Source organism: Lycorma delicatula, chromosome 5 (genome assembly GCF_047948215.1).
Source record: "Lycorma delicatula isolate Av1 chromosome 5, ASM4794821v1, whole genome shotgun sequence".
NCBI classification, from domain to species: domain Eukaryota; kingdom Metazoa; phylum Arthropoda; class Insecta; order Hemiptera; family Fulgoridae; genus Lycorma; species Lycorma delicatula.
This window is the reverse complement of record NC_134459.1, coordinates 27,979,717-28,003,637: the sequence shown is the minus strand read 5'-3', so window position 1 is coordinate 28,003,637 and position 23,921 is coordinate 27,979,717. Positions and strand designations below refer to the sequence as shown.

Below are 23,921 nucleotides of genomic sequence, written 5' to 3'. Positions count from 1 at the left end.
AAAAACCTGATTTTTTGAATTATTTAAACATATAATGATAATTTTATATCATTACATGCATTTACAGATGGATAATTCCATCTTAAATTATCCCTATCCCAAAAAAGAATTTTGATAATTTTTTTAAGTAAATTATTTTTCCAATAAATAAGAATAAAATAACCAATGCCAGGAAAATATTACAAGTTAGTTGTCAATTTTTTTTGTAATATTATTGCAGTTCAATAAAGATATTCGATAATATAGGTAATTTTTAAAAACATTTTTGGATAATCTTTTTTCAAAAAATTGTGGGATAATGGGTCAGACCTGAGATGGTATTCTACGGTTTTTAATATGACTAAATTTACTAATCAAGAAGACAAACATTAAACTACTGCGGCAACCCAAAACTACTCGATATGCCATTAAAATTTCAAACGAAGAAAATAGAAATTAATCATCAAACGAGAAAAATATTTAATATATCGCATTAAATTAATTACAAAGGTGTATTTCTACTAATAAACAGTAGAAGATATAAACATATAAAGAAGTAATAAACATATCATTTTTATTATTCTAACAAAAATAACGGATATTGATTTCCAATATAAGAAGCTGTGTAGGATGCAGGATATGAAGAGTTGTCTGTATGTAAAGTTGGAATGACAGTATATTTGATTTCAGAAATCCCATTTAACATCCTGGTAAAACGGAATTTATCCAAACAGGATAAAGGTACAGCAGGAGGGATTAAAGTTACCCGTTCCCTTAATCGTCTCGTAAGATGTGCTTGTTCTTTATTTAGCTATTTATTTTTTCCATTTAAAGGCGTACTTAAATAAAATAACATAAAACGTGATAATAAAATCCTTTTACACTATTATAGTTAAGGAAAATATGATTTATTATTTTAACAATTTTTACTTTTAAAAACATAAAAATACGTACAGATTCGTTATTTACATGCTTTTTCAAGTCATCAAAATTGACTGGTTTTGTATTTTGTATACATTATGTTTTAAGTAAACCAAAAATAATCGAGACGAAATAGATATGGAGACCTGGCAGGCAATTCTATGGCTCCTCTACGACCTATCCAATGAAGTGGGAATGTTTCATTAAAAAGTTGGCGTGCCGTTAGATAATAATAAAGTGGCACTCCATCTTGCTCCTAGTATCCCTCAGTTTTGAAATACGAAGCCGTTTTCATACTTTAATATCATCCTGTAGTACAGGATTTTAATATCACCTGTTTATACAGCATAAAACAATAATTTTACTTTCATATATTTTATAATATTTCGTCTAAGAAAATCGATCTGTTAAACTTTATTTGAAAATTTACTTACTATTAAAGAAAAGGATTGTTTTACATTTGTGCTAAGACATCCGTGCTGCTCCGCAGCATTAGTAAATAAATTAACGGAAGTTAAAATAGATAATATACTTTATGGTTCATAAGATTTCACTCCAGACAACATTAGCTATGCATCAACCCTTAGACACATTTCACATTAGCTGTGCAGCTAACCTTTTTCATTTGTAAAAAAATTTGCACGTGGTAGGTCAAGGTACACTGCTAAAAACTGGTTCAAGTAGGAAGATTCCTACTCGGTCCAAGATTTATGTAACCTTAGACCGATTCAGGTTTGTCCTTACGCCTTGTTTATGGTCATGCAAAATGCTAACCGTATAGGAAATTATCTTCGTTTAAAAGAAAACCAAACAGTAGTACAGAGGCGTCAAATTAATTCGAGGCAGAAGTACCCGTTATTCAACATTCACACCTTTTATAATTTCCATATTCAAACTGTTGTCATACATTTTTTCTGACTATCAGTCTCGTTCCATTCAACCTTTCCTTTACTGGATTAAATTTCACAGCAACATTACAATGCTTCCTTCTTTTAAAGCTCACATGTGGGACGGCAAACTCATTTCGAGACTATTCAAAAATCGATGGAAAACTTCAACAGTTCACTCTCTTTATCTGTTACCAAAGTATTCACACTCATATAAGTTTTCGATTCTCCTGGAAAAAGATCTGAGGCGTTTCTCTTAATTTCGTCACAATGCTCATCTTTTGCTGCAACAATTGAAACAGTCGAAAAATTTGAAGTATCTAGGTAACAGGAAAAATTTCTGTCGTTATTTTACTAACCATATCCGTGTCTGAATTTAGGGAGATAGGTAAGTCAATCAAATTCTTTATCGTTGGACAGACATTTAATTTAGTTTAATTAACGTTCCCTTAAATCCTTGTTACGAACTGAGTGACCGGCGTGGGCTTATTTGATGGGTATATAAGTGTTGATTGTTTTAAGATACAAAAGAATTCTGTGTTTATTAGTTGCTGAGATACTACGATTTCAGTTTTTTTTTTATTTTTTTTTTAAAAAAAAGAGTGAAGAAATGTGTATGTTGCCTCAAAACGTTTTCAGGAATTGAGTGAACGAAAGTGATGTGGGCTCATTCGATTGAGGTTGACGTGGTGAGTATTTTAAGATCCATACAAATTTTATACCTTCTAGTTGTTGAGATACGGCTGTATGAATGTATTTTTTATGTATGTTCCTTCAAAACGTTTTTTGAGGTTATGAATGAGGCGGTGTGGACTCATTTGATGAGGCTTGACTTGGTGAGTTTTAAGACTCAAACGAATTCTGTATCTTAAATAATTGTTGAGATATGGCGGTTTGAGTGTATTTTATATAGCGAGGAAAAGTGTATGTGTTCTCAAAACGTATTTTTAAGAATTGAATAATCAATGGTGTGAGCTCATTTGATGACGTTGACGTGGTGAGTATTTTAAAACCTATATACGAATTCTCTATCTTAATTAGTTGACATATCTCGAATTGAATGCCATTGAGATAAGGCTTCGAGTATGAAAAAAGCTATGTTCCCTTGAAACTCCTCTCATAATTGAATGAGCATATACGGTGCATGCTGGTTACCTGTGACCTGACGTAATGAGTGTTTTAAAACCCCAACGAAGTATGTAACTTAATTAGTTACTGAATAATTGCAAAAAAACAAAATAGTTTTGGTTTGTTTATCAAATCTTTTTAATATCTAGATTTGAAATAGTTTACAGGTCTAAATAGATAAAAATTAAATTCTTTTTAATTAAGGTACTTTCAGTTAGTACTTCAGTTTAAATACAAATATTGATTTGATAAAAAATATAATATTCGGTGTTACAGTAGTAGCATGTTTGTTTATTGATCACTCAACATAATATTACTGAAGTAAAATAATCACATTATACCTATTCAACTTAAAATAAAATAAATTAATTTATGGTACTATTAAAAATAAATCAGTTCTGTTATCTAAATAAATTTATTACTACTTTAAGCAGTACTTAATTCTCAACAAAATCATCATAAAAAACCTCTTTTTAATGATAAAATTGTATTGTTTTAACGAACTTTATATACCCACATACCGCATGCACCCAAGCTTGAAAAATTGGAAATACGTGTAGTAAAAACTACACAGTTATTTTTTAGCATTTTATTAACAAAATCATCATAGAAGATTGAATAATTGTGTAGTAATGTTTGTTGTTTGCATAATGTCAGTAAATCAGTCTTAATAAGCATAAAAATTTTAGTAGATATTTACCTTAATAATATCATCAGTAGTCGAGGTTCTGTCATCCGTAGAATTGCAATTACCATCGTACTCACTTAACCAGAAATAATCGGTCTCGCTTCCATCGAAAGCATTCGAAATACATTTCTTGAACGATTTTTTAATCAAATTATTCGGTAACTGACCAAGGCAGTATGATCCACTCATAATTCTGTATCAAATACGGTTTCTTAATTTTACATGTAGTCTCACGTATCGTGTTGGCCATCCAGTTTATGTATATTTACGGAGTTTGATATAAATGGTCGGTTTAGGTAGATATCTAGAGGTTGAAGAATAATTGTTAATCTACCAAAGAATAATAATCTGACCACACTTTCCCAGCAATCAGTCTTCCATTTACATCATCTGACCGATGATAGGGACCATATGACCTATGATCCCAAAAATTGTTCGTAACTAGTATGAAAGGTTTTTTTAATGAAGCGTATTGTCGACGCTCTCAGACGCACTTAAACCGGTCCAGTACTAATTTATTACTCATACATCCCGTTTCTTATGCTCATATGTCAGATGGACAATTTTCACCTTTCTATACACGTTTCCTTTTACAAATTACTTACAGGGGTAATCTGTTCTTGTTCTTTTACCGAAAAAGATTTTTTTTTAACCAGCAGTTCGTATCTGAACACTCTTTGCACTAATACTTACTGTTGTCGATGGCATTTGAAACGTCACCGGTGTCTGGTCCGCAACTGATCTAAGAAATAATTGTTCCTTTTTCGTAAATTTATGAAATATCTTTGAAATTTGGGTTTCAAAAAATATTTCATAAAATGTGTTCGTCATATTAGATAAATTGACAGCATTCAAAGTCAGTTTATCTTCGTATGCTTCTGATAGTCGCTGTACTATTTTTGTTCTTCATCGAATAGGAAAACTATATATCGGCAAAGAAATCGGAGTACCCAGTTAAGACGCTTAAAACTCATCCCTACAGATATTTAATTCATAAGAGATTTCCAGAGCTTTCATTTTACACATTTCTGTAGAAATCGCGTGTCCAAACCGAAATAAAATCCATATACGCGTTGCAAGTTTTTCTTTTATTTCTGAATATTTCGCGTTTTTCCACCGAATACTCTCTTGTTTTTATCGGTTATGAGAAATTAATTTTCTTTACGTCAACAAATACGAATGCAGTATTCTACCACATCAAATTTTCTGTTGTGGCACAGTTTCCTTGCTCTTTGCATATCTAAAACGAATGAACGCAGTTTTTGTTTCACTCATTCTGTAGTTCCACTATACACGTAATTTTCAATATTGAAAATTTATTATTTATATATTTTTTTCATCATAATAGGTTTTCATTGTTTTTCTCAAGAAAAACCGACCATAAAAGGAACAAAAGGATTGAAAAAATATTTTCATAAGAAAATAGGAATAACTTTTTTGTGATAAAAATGAAAATGACAGCTTGCAATAAGTCTAGTACCAGGTGTAGATAATATTTTAATTTTCTAATACCGGTAATTACTCATAGACAAGTTTTTTATCTAAATCATTTTATTTCACTGGATGTAGGTTTGTAGTAAAATAAAGCAGTTTGTATTATAATTCAGATAGATTGATTAATATCATTAAAATCGCATAATTTTAATGATTACATCATTATCAATGAAACCTTAAACCGCGTAAATTATTTTTTCAACCGTCATTTTCCCGACAAAATGATGCGAGTGGTAAATGAGATATATACAATAATTATAAAAGTTACCTGAGATTTGGAAAGTTAAAATTTAAGTCCATAAGTTTAACCAATATTTGTAACATATTTTACATTTTTTTTTTTTTAAGTAACAAAAACCTAATATAAAAAACTATCTTTTCTCCGCAGTTTTCTTTAAAAACATATTATCACTTTTTTATAACGATTAGAATGAAACTAACAAAATAATTTCAACGAAATGGAATATATGTTTATTTATAACTATTCTTTATAAAAATTATAACATCTCGAACACAGATATCGTCTTTCATTAGATAGAATATATTTTATTTAAAATATTAACAAAGTTATGCTGAAATTTAAATAATGAGGGACTGCAAAAAAATTCAAATTTATAAAAGCCCTCAAATAAAATCAATAAACGTAATAAACACAACACGTATCTGAACAGAATAGTAATATTGTGACATGAAAGTATATATATCGAAAACACATTGAAATTTACATTCAGAACCGTATATATATATATATATTAATGAATAATATTAATTCACCACATAAACTTGTGCGTGGGAATGTGAAATGTAAAATGCCAGGCCTGACCAGGATTTGAACCCGGGACCTTTCAGTTGAAAGGCTTATACGTTATCACCCCAAGGAGGTCGCCCACATGATATACAAACGTATACAACACTGTTAATATTGATTACACCACACGTTTAGTTATATTTAAAAAAAAATATATTTTATTTAGTTTTTAATCTACAACATACGTGAAAATATTAAATATAATTATCAACAACATTGAAGAGGCTTAGAAAACCATTATTCCATAGCATAAAACAGAGAGAGAAATCAAAGAATCTAGACAAAACTGTCGAATTAACATCCCAATTGAGGGCGGGAAAGCTGTTGAAACAAAGATCCGAATAGAAAACGCACATTCTACAATTTTTTAATTCACAAAACTGAAATAAGAAAAAGTGGATAAATTATAGCCCAGGAAATAGCAAACCAAACCAGGAGCAGTCGGAAACAATAAATTGAAAGTGACACACGTATAAAAGCAATCTCGTCGAATATACGGAAACCAAATATGTCCCAAATAGCTATCACCTGACGGACATTATCCGATCACTGATCCATTTTATACTAGACCTTCATGTTCAAACGATTTATGATTTAATTTTCTGATATTAGATATTTTGTACCTTCATTATACGTAATTGTTATTATTGAAAGCTATTATTAATCTGAAATAAAAAAAATATTTTATATATATATATATATACACAGACATGCGTTTTTAAGTCAAATTAAAAGTGTTTCTGCCAAATTACAACTTTATTTTTTTTTAATATATGAAACGTGATGATAATGTGATAATGGTAATTAAAGAGTTGCAAGTTACAATAACATGACCAAATAAATCATTTTATTTGTAATACAGTATATTAAAAAAGAACTTAATTTATTGTTAATGAATTATTTCATACAGAACACCAACATAATAATAATAAAATATTGGACATCATAAACTATTTAATTTAATTAGATTAACACGAATTATCAGGATTTGAATAAGATAAAACAGAAAAAACAAATATTTTAAGATTAAAAAATCTATTAATAACATAAACTGTTAATATCAGTTTACGTCTGTAATATGTCAAAATTCTGTGTACAAATAGAAACCCATACGTGGAAGAAATATAAATAAAATAAAATATTCAAAACCAGTTGTACGATTTTAATTAATGATGTGAAAATTTACGTCCTAACTTTTCTATTTCTTATTGTTTTCATTTCCGTGAATTTAAAACATACAGAAATAATGTATGATATAAAAAAACATATCTGTCCAAGATCCTTTTGGATAAAAGGCTGAAAATTATATACTAGAAGGAAATTTTAAAAAAATCTTGCACACTTCTGCGCAAGAAGACTGACATTTCGTTATTTTATTTTGTTTGGAAAAATATAGTCATTATAATTCAAAATTTTACAAAACTGGTTTATTCATATGCTTCTGTTTAAAATGTTATTTTATTAAATAAACAACTTTTTGCTACTATCTATTGGTAAATACTTAAAACATTTATAAAAAGAATTGTCAACTTCAAACTTGCATTATCATACCGAACCACACGTTTATAATTAGCCTAGCCCTTCAAATTGAGCGTAACTCAAGAACGACGCAACCAATCTTTATCAAATTGTCACATGCACAACTTTAGATAAGCTACTACAGCCCATCTAAATTTCTATGAAATTGATCCAGTAGTTTTGGAGATTTTCGAACCACAAAATTTTGTGTGTATACATATATATAAGGAAACACCAATTTAAGTGAATAGTATTTTCGTACTCCTCATACACGAACACGTAAAAAAATTCAATTTTTTCACCCCCCAATCACACTATTCGACCGAAAGTAAAACCGTACTTTTCTTCAAAATGTCTGTAAAAAGTAACTATAAATTCACATAGATCATTTAAGTCTAAAAACATTTATGTTAGAGATAAATATTTCATTTTTAAATTAACTGGCAAGATTAAAACTCAAATACGATAAAAATAAAATAAATACATAAAGACAATTTTGAGAACAAAATACAACCAATTAACCTTTAATGAACAGAAAAAAGGTATTATCTAAAATAATAACATAAAACTGTAATAAACACTTAATAGATTTTTTTATCAATATTTTAATTAATATATATTTTTTAAATGCCTATCTACTATTCAAACTGATAAAAAGTTTTACCAACTACCCGAAATAATCAATAAAGAATTATTTCGAATTTCAGAATACTATTTCTCCCTCCTTTTGAAATTCATTATAGATCACAAATCATTAATTAATGAGAAATAAGACAAACTATCATTAAACAGAAAGTGATTATCAAGAAATCTCTAGTAATGAGAAATTGTTTTCATTAGCAATAAAATCATTATTCTTTAATTTATATTGTTATAATTTAAAGCGCTTTGATAAAATGCTAATTATTATTATTCAAAATTACTTAAGCTTATGTTTATTCAAATCTAAAATATAATATCTCTTGTGACTCCCTCAAAAAAAAAAATATATATATATGTGCTTTTAAAATTGACTATCAGGACATAGCTTGACCCACTAAAGTATGAATCATTTTGACCGACATTTAGAGAATAAAAATTTGATGTAGATACTACATGACTTCCTTGTACGCCTGCTAAATTACATACAATTTTTTTTTTAATGAACCTTTTTAAATAACTATGCTATCTACTCGATAACATCAGAGACGTCCGACGGTTGAAACGTGCCCATGTACTCGACTTAGGGTCTGCGTAACAGTTTGGAATCTAACACCGTCAAGTTTAGTGGTGTCGTATCTAATTTCTTGTTACTTCTTTTTCTTTTTTTTTTTTTTAATCAATGTTTGTTTTATGGAGTATCTGGTGCTGAAATTACTGGTTTGTGATTTATGACTGATCTTGAAATTTCATATTGGATTTTAAGTTTATTTGCAACTATTTATTGTGTATTATTTATTTTGGGGGTTCCTTAAGGACCTTTTTATCACGTGCTTTTGTCAGGAAACTTACTTATGGCTCCGCAGGATGGACGATTGTAATTTTAATTATTAATGAGCAAAAAAAAAAAAAATGAACCGTACATAAAATTTTATTTCATTAATAACTTCTGATATTTTTTCTTTGTTTTTATTGTTATTATTGAATTATTATTTATTATATTTTTTTTTACATCAGAGGTTAATAATTATTAATAAATCGATATATTTAAATTAATAACAAAAGTTAAAAAAAAAGGAGATGAAGTCAATTTTGAACCGATGTGCCTCACTTTGTAAGATCCAAATATTTCATTAATTAAAATTTTGTTTGGCTATAACGCAGGAACCAATGAAAATAAGTACCACATGATATAGCGTTGAAAAGTTATTAATGAGAGCTTAATACTGCACTTTTTTTGGATTTTCGACTTCTTTGAACACTTTTGGTTTGGTCGATTACAATCAAAAGGGAAGGGGAAGGTGCACTGCTAGATGTTACAACAATCCTAAATCCAGAATTTCAACACCCTACGACTAAATCGTTTTTGAGTTATCCGCGATACATATGTACACACAGGTACGTACCTACAAATGTCACGCCGAAACTAGTCAAAATGGGTATTTCCGTTGAAATCTAAAAACCGAAATTTTTCGTGATCACAATACTTCATACAAGGAAGTAAAAATGTTAACTTATCTTAAATTTTTTATGTTAAAAGTGTTTATATAAACGAATTTGCAATCTTTACTAAAAATAAATAGTCATTTATTCTTAAAAAAATAACAATCGACTCTATCAAACACAGAATTGTATTTGTGTACACCAAATACTCTGAATATCTTAGGTTATCAGTTTGTTGTACTATCTAACCAGATGACATCATCCCATTACTAATAACATGACCGATTTGAATATAAAATGCAAATACAACAGATTAGTACAATAAAATGACTAGTAACATTAGACACAGCAGTACGCGAGGGTCAAACTTTCAGTTCACGTATTGTAACGCAATATTTTCAGCTTACAAGAAATGACCTTATTATGCTCCCGTAGACATTTTAATAAATTACAATTTATGTAAAATAAATTAAAATATTCTTTTACACAAATAATATTAATATCCAAAAATGTTTAAATCCCTTAATTTCTGCATCCCGTTCAAAGTGTACAAAAACGTCTTCAAATAATTTTCATTAAAATCACCTGAATTGTAAATTATTTTGCAGCTATTTTTTATATTTAGTGCCTTAACATTATTTCATAAGTTTGTATTTTAAATGATTAATATCACATATGCATTTTTTATTTTATAATTAACTTTTTATTCTGTAATACTATTCTGATCAATGCTTTCCTTGATCTTCCAGGCAAATATCGGAGAGTTCCGTTTTTTTAGTCAGTGGAAAAACATTTATTCATTCCTGACTTGATTTATACAATTTAATATTATGCACTGATTACATCTTAAAACATCGTTTTATTTATTTGCTAATTATCCAAAATATTTTAGTATAACACAACAAAGATAGGATATTACAAAGCTGCAAAGGAAGAATTAAACGCAGGCTTTGTCTACACTAATGGTTCTCAAACCAATACAGATATGGAGAGCTTCTCAAAGTACGCAAACAGACAAAAAAGTACAAAAATTTGTTTTACAGTAAAAATTATTAGTACAACCTATATTTATCATTATTAGTATTTATTTATTATTACACGTAATTATACATAGGATCAGCGGTTATTAATTTTTTTTTTGATACATCATAATACAAAATTATTTTATCATGCATTTTCCTTTTCCCTTAATTTGAGGAAATTATTTGTGAACAGCAATAATAACAAAATTATTTATTCGGCTAGCAACAACGAACACGCAATGCGGACTCGTTCTTTCCATATCAACGCCAACGTAGCGACTTGTCTGTCTCATCCATGCACAGAGTCGCACATATACAAACAGTTCAAAGAATTGCCATACTTTCCACCATCAGTGGCTTCCAGTGTATAATATACTCTAAAATAATGTGATTTGAAAATATTATTGTATTTTTTTTTTCATTTGATAAAATTGAACTGTTGGTATAGGCATAAATATCTCGAAAGGTCTTTTTTTCTTATATACATACCCGTACTTATTTAAGTACTTTGCTTGAATTAATTAATTTTAAGAAATCTCAGTTTCTGTAATTAAAAAAAAAGTCATTCAAAGAAAAAAAAATAATACTTTTACTATTTTCATGTTTCTTGTGCGATAATTGATTAAACTGTAAACTAATTGAATGATAAGATATTCTTACATGACCGTCTCCACAAAATTCTCACATAACAAACGTAAAGAAACTTTATTGTACATACGCTACTAATGATCGATGTTATTAATGTAATCTGATGTATTCCCATTTTTCATAACTGTTATTTTGTAGCCTTAGGACATATCATAGTATTTTCTATACGGTTTAATACGTGGTTAGTTCAGTTGACATAAAATATAAATCAATATATAAATAATAATAAATTTATCTATAAAAAAATATAGATAACTGGCTTAGTAGAGCAACAAACAAAACAGTATCAGTAACACTACTTTAGAATCAGAATTTACATTGATCCAATATTTCCCCAAAAAGATACAAAGAGTTAAAAATTTGTATCTTTGTAGATCAATTTGTATCATAAGAAAATATGATCCTGAGCACGTTAATAATGCATTTGCTGTCACAGATGTAAACAATGAGTAATCTGCTTTGAAATTCTTTCAAACCACAGGATGAAACGGCATCTTAGTACTAAATATTTAACATTACAAAACAGACCTAAGGATTATTTTGTTGGAAAACATTTTTCCAAAGGAAAAATTCTAAGGAGATTATTTGAGTTACATTTAAAAGCGAAGGTGCTCCTAATGGATACGAATATTTTGAACTGCGTAGTAGACTGAAAGACGACTTGTGGATTACAATACTAGTCTACCTATCAGGTCAATTGCCTCAATGACATAAGTTTATATTTGCAAACAGCTACCAGTCCCATCGTATTTGTTTGCAGACATGTATTACATTCTAGGGGGGAAGCTTTTTAAAATTATTTTCAAAGGGGTGGAACCCACTCTCTCCTCTACAACTATCCCAACTAAAAATCTTAAATAGCAAAGGTAATTACATTAATTGACAACCCGAAAAAAATAATGAATTTTGGTGAAAAGAAAATTAAAAATCGCCCACCCCTTCGCTCGGTACAACAAAAATAATAATCGTTCAGTCCAACAAAAATAATTATAAAATTACGTGATATTAGTTTTTAAACCATTTGAAATAATCATATAATCTGTGATTAAAACTGTGAAAATAATTTTTTAAATTACAAACACAAAATTTCACACTTAAATGTTTTCTAAATTTTCAAGGGTTGAAAACTTTTTTTTTAAATGAGACGATGTAGCTTGTGATACCTCATTGGAAGGCCCTTTGAATGACAAATAATTTGGTACAAATAAAATATAACTTGGTTCAATGGTATTGAAGTTATGATTAAAAATGTGGTTTTTTAGGTTATGTTGGGATACAATATTACTGACCCAAAGTTAGGTCTGAAATAGTCCATTCTTGTAAAAAATATGGGTTTTACGTTTCTTCAACATTGAAAGAACGTACCTTAATAATGTAGCTTATTAGTTCAACATTGATGCAGTATCCGCTGTCTGTACGACAGCTGAACGAATTATACGAGGTGCCCGCATAGAACCTCTGGTAAAATGTGTGTGCTAGTCACATTTGATTTGGAAAACGCCTTTAATTGCATCACCCACTCGGCAATTAGGCAGTCATTGATGATACTAGGTCTTCCTGGCTATCTTGTAAGGATTATATCGTCCTACCTCACGGGACGCAGTGTGTTTTATCATGTTGCTGCGGATTTCATTCGCCGTGCCTATTGCACAATAAATGATTGGAGGCGTGGTGTAGAGCTGCGGATAGCCTCAGATAAAACTGAAGCAGTTGCGATTTCGGCTGCGAGAACGAGACCCACTCTGATACTAAACTTGGAGGGCTAAAGAATTGCTTCTAAACCTGTAATAAAGTACCAGGGCGTCTGAATAGACGCCCGGCTACGGTTTGGTGTTCACGCACATGAGGCTAGTGAAAAGGCTATTACCTAATCGCCACGGCTCTAGATCGCAGAGGGAGAAATCACTAGTAGTTGTTTTAGTTTTCTATAAAATAAAAGAACCGAAAGAAATGAATAAAATAAAATAGCTGGAAGAAAGATAATAATCTAATTCTACACTTTTAACACGATTTTTAACCTTCTATCAGCACGCCAGCACATCGGCACTGCGGGAGTGCAGTGCTTTCCTTCCCTCGCAGCTTCCTATGTGCATATACGCACAACAGCCAAACACCACACGCCTCTGGAACTGTGAAGCGTACAGTTCCATACAAAGATTTTTGTATCTATTTCATAAACTGGGATAGCTACTGATATTAAGCTTAAGAATTATAAATTGTACAAGTATAAAGAAAGAATTAAAGAAAAAAGGACTCATTATAATAAACGTTATCGATAATCAAGTGGAATAAGGGTGCTTCAGTTCCACAGTGGCTATACGCGAGCCGCCACTGATCACGATTGTTCTCACCAAATTTTTAGTCTTCAAGAATATTGTTATCAGTAATGTAAATAAATGTATAATGAAACAGTTCTGTGTAAAGTAGCCAAATGTTTTTACAAAAAAATAATAAAAAACTGTAAAACACGATTTAAAAAAAAATACATCGATACTTTCAAGCACTGTAATTTTTTATTGTACTATCATTCCGAGATATAACTCCATTGGTATGTCCATCGGTATCCTAATTATATATTACACGTTTAATAGTCCAGTGGTATTTGTAATTCACATAGGTTCCATTCACACGGTACATAAAAAATGTCTGAGAACTGCTGCTCTATAAAACACATTGTGGTACCGTCATTTCTGCCGTATTATAATGTAAACTATTAAGAAAATGTTAATTATCCAGTCAAGTTTTCATAATACTTTTGAAAAAAAGGTCCCCATACACGTACGCGCGAGGTACATTTTCGTGTACCTTGCTTAATACATATGTGATGTTTAAGGTAAATATTTGCTTTACATTTAATTATGTTCGCCTATCGCAAACAACAGTGATTGTTTATTAATATTTGCCTAACCGAGATCAAATATACAAGGAATAACCTAATTCTTACAAATGTTTTCCTTTGAAAGCAATTACACTGTTTTTAGAGAAAGATATTTTCCAAAGAAGGATATTTTCCTAAATTAAATTAGGATGTTTATTTTTGACAACTTTGAAAACTAAGATAAGTTACATTAAATAACGAATGACATACAATTTACTAAAAAAAAAGATGTTTTTATCCTGAATTTAAAAAAAAAAAAAATAATGAAAGGTGAGAAAAAGGAGGTTAATAAAGAATTAAAAATTGAGAGAAAAGAGCTAAATATATAAGAAAAGTAAGAATTATTTTATAAATGAAATTGTAGTAAAATTTTGTAGGATAAAAGAAGAAAAACAGATTTACAGAAAGAAGCAGACCGTCCAGAAAAGAATTCTAATATTATCAAATCAATGAATAAGAATAAAATCAAATAAGAAAAATATATTTAAATTTTTGATAGTAATATCAGAAGAATATAAAAAAGAAACAAAAGGAAAAATAATAAAGGTCTTGGAAATTGTTTTGATGCTACAAAAAGTTTGAAATTAAGTGGATCGATAAAATTCGAAATGAAGAGCTGACTGATTGAAAAGAAGAGAGATGTATAACATTTTAGACGAACTTAATTAGTTGCTAAAGACAACTAAATTTGTGATTAGGGTGTCCCATATAAAACGCAACCAATCAATCACTCATTCATGAAATTTCAAAAGTCAAGCTTACACCCTTACTCGTTACTGAAATGGACTCGTCCAACATCTGAACATCGCGGCGACGCAGTAGCACACTACCGATAGTAACAACAATGCAATCATAACGTTCAGTGTATTGCTAGAGACAAGGTGGTGTTTTCGCTAGACGAACGAGTTTTCATTGTCGAGTCGTACTTCAGTACGAAATCAGTGGTTGTAGTGCAAGATTTGTTTCGCCATTAGTACCCAGATAAACCAGCTCCTAACAAAACATCAGTATTAAGGTTAGTTGCAAAATTTAGAGAGACCGGTTCTGTTAATAACAAAAGTTTAGGAACACAAAAGATCTGCGTCAGTGTTGAATACAGATACAGTCACTGAAATCAAAGACCGATTACTCGCCTCGCCAAATAAATCGATCAGACGTTCGTCTGCTGAAATTAATTTGTCTAAATCAACTGTTTATCGGGCGACCAAACGATTACAATTACGACCTTATCGCATTCAAATGCATCAACTTCTTGAGACCGACAAAGAAAAACGGCTACAATATTGTCAACGGTTCCGTCGATTTCTGCGTGAGGGATTTAATGTTATGGCTTTGTTATTTTTCACGGTTTCATTTGGATGGCTATGTAAACAGCCAAAACAGTATAATTTGGAGTGCTGAAAATCCCCACGTTTATAACGTAAAACAATTACACTCGCAAAAGTTGGGCGTGTGGTGCGCGATATCGCGGAAGAAAATAATCGGTCCTACTGCAGAACGATATCAGGATATTTTATTTTAGTTCATCGCACTCTTGGAAGAGGAAGACAGACACTGCTGGCTACAACATGACGGTGCGACATCGCACTACGCAGGTTCAACTTTTGATTTCGTCGAAGAATTCTTTGGTAATCGTGTTATCGGTCGAGGCTTGTGGCCACCAAGATCTCCACATTTGACTCCGGCGGATTTTTTTTCATGGGGCTACCTCAAAGAAAAAGCCTACAGCAACAAACCACGAACACTTGAACAATTAAAAGTCGATATTGAACAAGCTGTATTAAATATCCAGCTACAAACTTTGAAAAAAGTTGCAAGAAACGCTGTAAAAAGAATTGAAGCTTGTATTCAAGAAGATGGCGGCCACTTCCAACATTTACTCTAAATGTAAGGTAATGGATGGTAATAATAAAAATTACATTTACATTTACACATGCCTTTTTATTATTTCAATGCCTACCAATATAAGGTTGGGTTGCGTTTTATATGGGACACCCTTTTATCCACATAAAACTATGAAAATGTAAATTCTCTACCAAATATTAATGCAAATATCAGTTAAAAATTATAATAAAAGTGTAGCGGTAGTTAATTACAGGTAGAATTTATGATAAAAAAAAATAATAAATCCGTTATGAAACATCACATCGATCTTAAGTTCATTTAGTATGATGTTTTAAACATTTATTTTCTTTATAAGAGATAGGTTAGTGATCTTAGCTTGTGATGATGATACTCACATAATGTATGGGTCTAATAAAAGAGGAATCAGTATAAACAATTATTATAGGATTTCGTAAACTCAGAAGAATATTCTGAAAAAATTACAAGTCACATAAGTATCTTCAATTGATACTTATACATGATTTATCCAAAAAACAGAACGAGTTTCAATAAAATCAAAACATTTCGACAATGGGGAAAACCTACATATATTTGTATAAATATAGAACAAGTGAGCGATTCATAATCAACTCCCAGAAAAAACTACAAGTTAAATTAATGAATGTGTATACACGTTCTTCTTACGGTTAAGTCGACACTAAGATACGATTTTCTGAAATTCCGACCGATTCTATGAAAGTTTAAGATGGAGTAACAATGAAATTAACTACTTTTTTTTTAATTTTTCGGTAAAAATGAAGAAATCAACTTCATTTTTGGTCTATGTAATCTTCATATGAATATTTAAAAACTAATTTCTAGATTTTTTAAATTCCAAGTTTAAAGGGTTAAAATGGATTTTGAATTTTTTTTTAACCTGATTATTTTTTTAATTTCTCGAGAATAGATTAAGATACAAACTTGATTTTTGGTACATGGATTCTTCCAAGTGAATATCTAAATTCTAATTTCTAGATTTTTCGAAATTCGACCTTAAAAGGAGTGAAAAAAAGGTAACAATAATTTTGACCAACAATTGCAAATTTTTTCCATTTCCGACTATACTTAACAAGATATTCACTATATTTGGGCTTGCAAATACTCTTAAGATAAATATATAAAAACGTTTTCGGGTTTTTTTTCCAATTTTTTAATGGGTACAACTCTGTATGGCGCGGCGGCTCAACCAACTTAGCTACTGCTACTGTTATTGTATTAACTACGGACTCGATGCAAATGCCTCCGGTTACTTGAATAAAAAACTAAAATTAAAAAAATTGACGAAAGGAAACACGGGTAACCATAAAGCGTGGGCAAAGGCGCAACGGGGATGACAGTTACGTAATATTAATTTAAAAAACTGTATGGTACGAATTTTAAGTAATACATCTTTTCATATCGAATTGATTTGTATTTATTCAACTTTTTTTTCTTAGATATTTTCTTTTTAGCTCAACTTTAATTTATTTTATTATATCAAATGAATCTACTGCTCAATTTATATTAAATTTTCTAATTATTTTTTTTTATTCATTACCTGAATTATGGATTTAGAAAAATCTAGGAACCTGAATCTTGAAAAAAAATTATTATTATTGTTGTTCCATCTACCATATTAATACATATGGGTATAGATGTTAAAATATCGAATATCTTTATTAAACCTCTTCCAAACAGTATTTTTTAATTAGCTTAAGTTAATTAAACTCAATAATGAGAAAAGAGTTTTCCAATAATTCTCAGAAAATTATCAAAAACTGTTGAAAGTTTACGAAATGTTCAATTATTCTAAATATAAAAGAATATATAGTTCGTGGAATCAAAATTCTACGACCCAATTTTCTTTCTTCTTTCTTTTTCCTGTTTAGCCTCCGGTAATTACCGTTCACATAATACTTCAGAGAATGAAAGAGGATGATATGTATGAATGTAAATGAAGTGTAGTCTTGTACAGTCACAGTTCGACCACTCCTGATTTGTATGGTTAATTGAAACCCAACCACCAAAGAACACCGGTATCCACGATCTAGTATTCAAATCCATGTAAAAATAACTGACTTTACTAGAACTTGAACGCTGGAACTCTCTACTTCCAAATCAATTGATTTGAGAAGATGCGTTCACTATTAGACCAACCTGGTGGGTTCTACGACCCAGTTTTAGAAAAAATCTGTTTAAATTTTTTCAAAAATAAAAACAGTCCATGTTATGCTATACATAACTTTATGCCAATTATAACTTAGTAAATTTTATAAATTCAATTTATACTTTCAATCGGTTGTACTTCACAGGTCTTATTTAATATATGACCACCACTTCTGACGTGACTTCAATATTAATATATAATTTATTAAAAAATATTAAGCAAAATATAAATAAATGAAAATTAACAAAAATCTTAATTTAGTACTTTATAAATAAAAAAAAATTAGTTACAAATTATAATAATCATTTTGGTGGTTAAAAAATTATAACGTTAAACAGGATTTGAAAAAAAAAACTGTTACCACTTGTAATTTAGCTGTTAGAAACGCTGGGGACGTTGGCATTACAAAGATGGATAAAGTTAGAAAATTAGATTTAGTATAAGATTTAAGTTTAAATTAAGCATAGCAAAAGAACAGCTACTTACGACGGAAGTGAAAACTGATGATCCCAATGTGTTTCAAGCAACTTGAAAGATACTGCCGCTATTTGGCGTATGCAGTAAATATTTGTGTTCATATGTAAGTAATCATTTTTTCAAATATTATCTCAGTTTTAGCTTTCATTAGTTTGTATTTAATCATTTCAATCTGCAAATTTTTTAAAATATTGGACATTTTTTGTGAAGTATTTATTTTTTTTATTTTTTAAATGTAAAGAATATAAAAATGTTTCAAATACTTTTCGCAAAATGCTATTGCAATTTTCTGCTACAAATACGCACAAAATAAATGGGGGAAGATACGGAACAACCGATTTCCTTATCTTTTTATTAAATCACAAACAGATTTTAAAATCTGAAGGCAAAATAGGATGATTATTTGTCTTTTTCTTTTTAAGTTAAACACAAGATGTAATCAAACTAGTTTTAAATATAATGATATAATTTAACCTATTACCACATTATAAAATCATTTGTAAGGTTTTTTCCTCGATCAGTATTTCTTACTGATTACTTAAAATATGATTACTCCAGTTATTGATAACATAATGAATATTAAAATAATCAAACTGTAACAAAGACATTTTTATAATGAAAGTTTTACAAATAGAAACCAAACCCCAATATCAATTTTTATATTTTTATACACAGATCTGATTAAGTTTACCACAAATAATGTTATTTTTATGCTATAATTCCCAATATCAATGTTGAAAAATCTGAGGTTCAAAATTACAAGTACAACATAATATCATTTCGTAAATATCACGATAAACCTACGGACGAATACTTATAACAATTTATTTTATCTCTTCACTTTTTAATCCGAAGTCAATTATACATAACATCAACACATATTTATGAATAAAAATTTTATTATGTTTCGAAATAAAATAAAAATTATAGAAAATACTAAACTATAGATTTCTGGTTATAAAACAAAAAAAAACTTTTAGTTGTCCTAAAAAAAGATGCACCCTATACAAAACCGAAATTTTAGCAATAACAAGCAGGAAAATATTTTATGAAAACTTCTTATTTATATTTACATACTGAAAACACTACTGAATCCGTATTGTCGATCACGCCGATGCATGTTCGATAAATAAATAAAACCTCTAATTCAGATGAATGTATAATAATACATTACATAGACGACGTACTTATAATGTAAAAAACAATTGTTTGAATGAAATTCATATTAATTGTTTAAATAAAACATGAAATAATATTAAGATATTTACATTAAAAAGAAACTGGCAAAGTATTCCCGGCTCTGCCGGTAAAGTATAATTTTTATGAAAATGTTGAAAAAAATTGCTTCTCATTTTGGGTCCGGAATATAAGATAGGCAGCAAAGATATTTTAATTTTAATGTCCCTTTAAGTGTTGAAGAAAAATAACTTTTTACTTTCTTGTGGAAAGCAAAGAAGAAATAGTGATCGCGAAAAAATTCGGTTTCCAGATTTCAACGAAAATATCTCCATTTTTTCTAGTTTCGGCGTGAAGTCTGTACGTACCTATGTATGTGTACGTAGATATGTACTCGTAACTCAAAAACGATTAGCCGTAGTATGTTGAATTGTTGGATTTAGGACTATTGTAACATCTACTTGTGTACCTCCTCTTTTGATTGCAATCGACTGGACCAGAGGTACCCAAAGAAAGCAAAATTTACACAAAGAAATACATAAAATTTGGATTTTGGACTTTTTCTTAACTGCACCAATAAGCCCTCATTGAGTGCTTTTCAACGACACATCGTAAGTGATACTTATTTTCATTGGTTCCAGAGTTAGAGCCAAATAAAATTTTATGAAATATTTGGATCTTACAAGGGGAAGGCACATTGGTTCGAATCAGACTTCATCTCCTTTTTTTAATTTAAATGTATTAACTTTTGTATTTTTTTTTAATAAATTTATTTATTATTCTCATGATTGTAAAAAATAATTTACGATATATAATACTTCAATAATAACAAAAATATAAATATAAAAAATATCACAAGTTATTAATGAAATAAAATTGTATGTACTTTTCATTTAAAAAAAAAATATGTAAACATAATTTAATAGGTGTACAAGGAAGTCATGTAGCGTCCACATCAGATTTTTTTTTAATAATAAAATGTAAAAGTTACAGCCAAAAAATAAATATTCTTAGAGGTAGGGAATAAATTTTAAGAAAGATTTTTCTAAAAAAATATTCGTGTATATATATATATATATATATATATATATATATATATATATATATATATATATATATAAAACGCAACAAATTTACTTAATTAAATCTCTTAAATCTAACACCTCCTTCAATAAAAGCTAAAGTAAGAGAAATAACATTTTTAATAATTTAAATAAATGTCGATATTCCTCAATAGTTTTACACATGAAGTATCAACTTCCGAAATATTTTAAAAACCAAACGGGAAATAGAGGAAAAGACAAAGAAAACGTAAATTTCAATTTTAAAAGCTGGGGGTGGATTTTTTTGATTATTTATGTACGCAATGTACGTAACAAATTTGCTAAAGCTTTTTCTAAAGCCCCTTTGAAGAAAATTGAATGTGGGTTTAACACGATATTCACCAACCCCTACAAATTTTGAAAAAAAAAAAATGAAAACGATTAATGCCCCAAAATATAGAAATATTTGAAACAAATTTTGAAGAAAATCGGTTTGATAAGATATAAGGCCAAAAGCAGTGCGATACACATACCTAAGCACATGTTTTTTTGTTTTTTTTTATCTAGACGAACTAGTTTGACCCTAAAACTTAAAGATTTCCAAAATAAACCGAAACCCTATTTTTGACATGTTCACCATACTTTCATCTTTAATATATAGCTCTATTCTTGCTACATTCGTTGGGAAATTAATATAAAAAATTACTACAAAACAATTCAAAATTCAGAAACGACATTGAAAATTATTTTGAGCATATACGTATTTATTTACACGTTGAACAGAATGCAGAGAAATCGTTTTTTGTTTTTTTTTCTTTTAATTAGTATTAAAAATATATCAACAAATATTGTTTCCGTAATAATAAAATTGTTTATTTGTATTTTAAATAAATCAATAGATTTTTTCAAATGATTCGACAATTAATTAAAAATGACAATGGAATGGCATAATAAGACTATTCCCGTACACCAAAAATTTGTGTTTAGTTATACGAAACAGTTCCATTATTTGTTTTTCAGAAAGCTAATTAAAAAACGATTCAAATTAAGAAAAATTACTGATGACGGAGTCAGAACATAGTATTAAAAGTAATAATAATAAAATTCAGTATTGTTATATAAAAGTACGTATAACGTACCAAATATCAGTATCCTACAGAATGTTACCTCCTTCCTTAATGTTGAAAATTAATTATAATAGTAAATAAAACGTAATACGAGTATAAACAAAGATAATATTATTTTAATATAAAGCATTACATTGTAAACAAACCTAAATTATTAAGTTAATACATTAATATTTTATAAATTTGATACATGCCTACAATGAGAAGTAATTATACAAAAAAAAAAAAAACAAATTACTTGATAAAAGCAAAATAATATTAGAAAAATCGTGGTTATCAAAATTACAGACAAATCATATTTTGGAATTACGTAATTAAAATCTATGCAACAAAAACCAAAAGGCTAACTTTAATGAAAAAAAATTATCTTTTTTTTTAAACATATATATATATAAAAAAAAATTAAACATTTAACTAGAAACAAATTTGTTATAGAATTAAATAAGTCTGCGTTATCAAACAACACGATTAAACCATGTCATTATAAACAACAAACTTATCAATGTAAATTAATTTTGTTTGTTTAAATAAATTAATTGTGGGGAAAAGACGAGCCAAATATATGAAGAACGGCAGGAATATAAACATACGATGATGGAGGGAGCTGTATTCAACAAAATTACTGTGGTGGTAACAAAATAATGAGTAAAACAATCACCCGTTCGTTGTTCCTATAATTACAAAATCTCCAATTCACCGGTTCATATTTATTTATGTTATTTATGAAGGACACAACAGCATTAAAGACATCAAACATACAAAAACATCATGTTAATTTGGGTACGTATAAATAAATATTAAGTAATATTAATTAAAAAATAATTATATCTATTCGCATACCTGATGTTAGTAAATAAATAACAGCTGACAGTTATCTTTAGTCCCTTCTTCATATATTGGTCAAGGTTTTTATTAAAAAAACCTTTATAATTAAAGAAGTCTTATTTAAATCCTTTTCGATTAACAAATAAAGTTAATAATGACATAAACACAACAATAAAAATATGAATAATAAACTGTACGGACGACGAAATTTCTTCGTATTAACATGCAACAAACACCGCGACAAGAATTCAACTAACTTACTGACCGACAACTAACCCGCAACTGAGTATCACTATGGCAACACTGAAGACGGTTTTGAAGTTCGATCCATCCCCACCATCTTCCGCGAAATGTTGCGCATGCGTTATTTAACAAAACACTCAATGAGTGGCACGTTGTATGAATACGCTTGCGCTCGTCCGACCTTACAGCTCCTTAATAGTAGCTATAGGGAAACTCATTGAAATTTTTACACGGCAAAAGAATATTATTTTTCACCCCACACTCCTCCTTTGACAAAACATTTTATTAAAATTCCACAGCATTATAAATTATCAAAAAGCGATTAAGGTAGCGAGATATTGCTGTAATGAAATTCATGAATCCTTAAAAATTAAACTGGATATAAATAAAGTATTCATTACACATTAATAATAATAGATAATTATTTTAAAGTATAACAAAACACGTTTTAATTCTATTTAAAAAAAAAATGTTATAGCAACATACACAACATACAAGAGTAACTGTTGTTTTCTCCTTTTTTATAATTATCCTTCATCATTTTACAATGGGTTCTTTTCTTTTTTCCGACCAATGAATTTTAATATCTGCTTTTTATTTTGGCTTGTAAACATTCCAATTTTATAATTTTTTTCCTAAAAAAAAGTCCCATACTGAATTTACACTTCATAGAATTATTTTTTCAAGTCTATTCTAACTTCTAATTTTTTTTTTTTTGTTTTAAAGAATTCAAATACTTTGTCGATTTATTTTTGTCCATTCTTGAAAGATCCTTGTAAATTTTTTTTTCTTATCGAATCGGAATGTTTTTTTTTGTATATTTCTGAATTATTTTTTATCCTTCAGGTTTTGTTTTCTTTTGAAGGGAAAAACATTTTCTTAAAATTCCTCTTTATTATAATTTTTCTATTTCTCCTTTATTGTTTAGGTATAAACATTTCGATGCG

The 23,921-nt window shown here is 28.9% G+C and overlaps 1 protein-coding gene across 10 annotated transcripts in view; it reads right to left on the bottom strand.

The window, feature by feature from the left end:
• Positions 1–23,020, bottom strand: part of Mgat2 (alpha-1,6-mannosyl-glycoprotein 2-beta-N-acetylglucosaminyltransferase) — an 858,981-nt gene extending 835,961 nt beyond the window's left edge. For all 10 annotated transcript variants that reach the window (XM_075365853.1, XM_075365856.1, XM_075365854.1 and 7 more), the window contains exon 1: positions 22,747–23,020. The gene's annotated coding sequence lies outside the window, so the exon portion shown is untranslated. The remainder of the gene's footprint in view (positions 1–22,746) is intronic.
• Between the last annotated feature and the right edge of the window lie 901 nt (positions 23,021–23,921).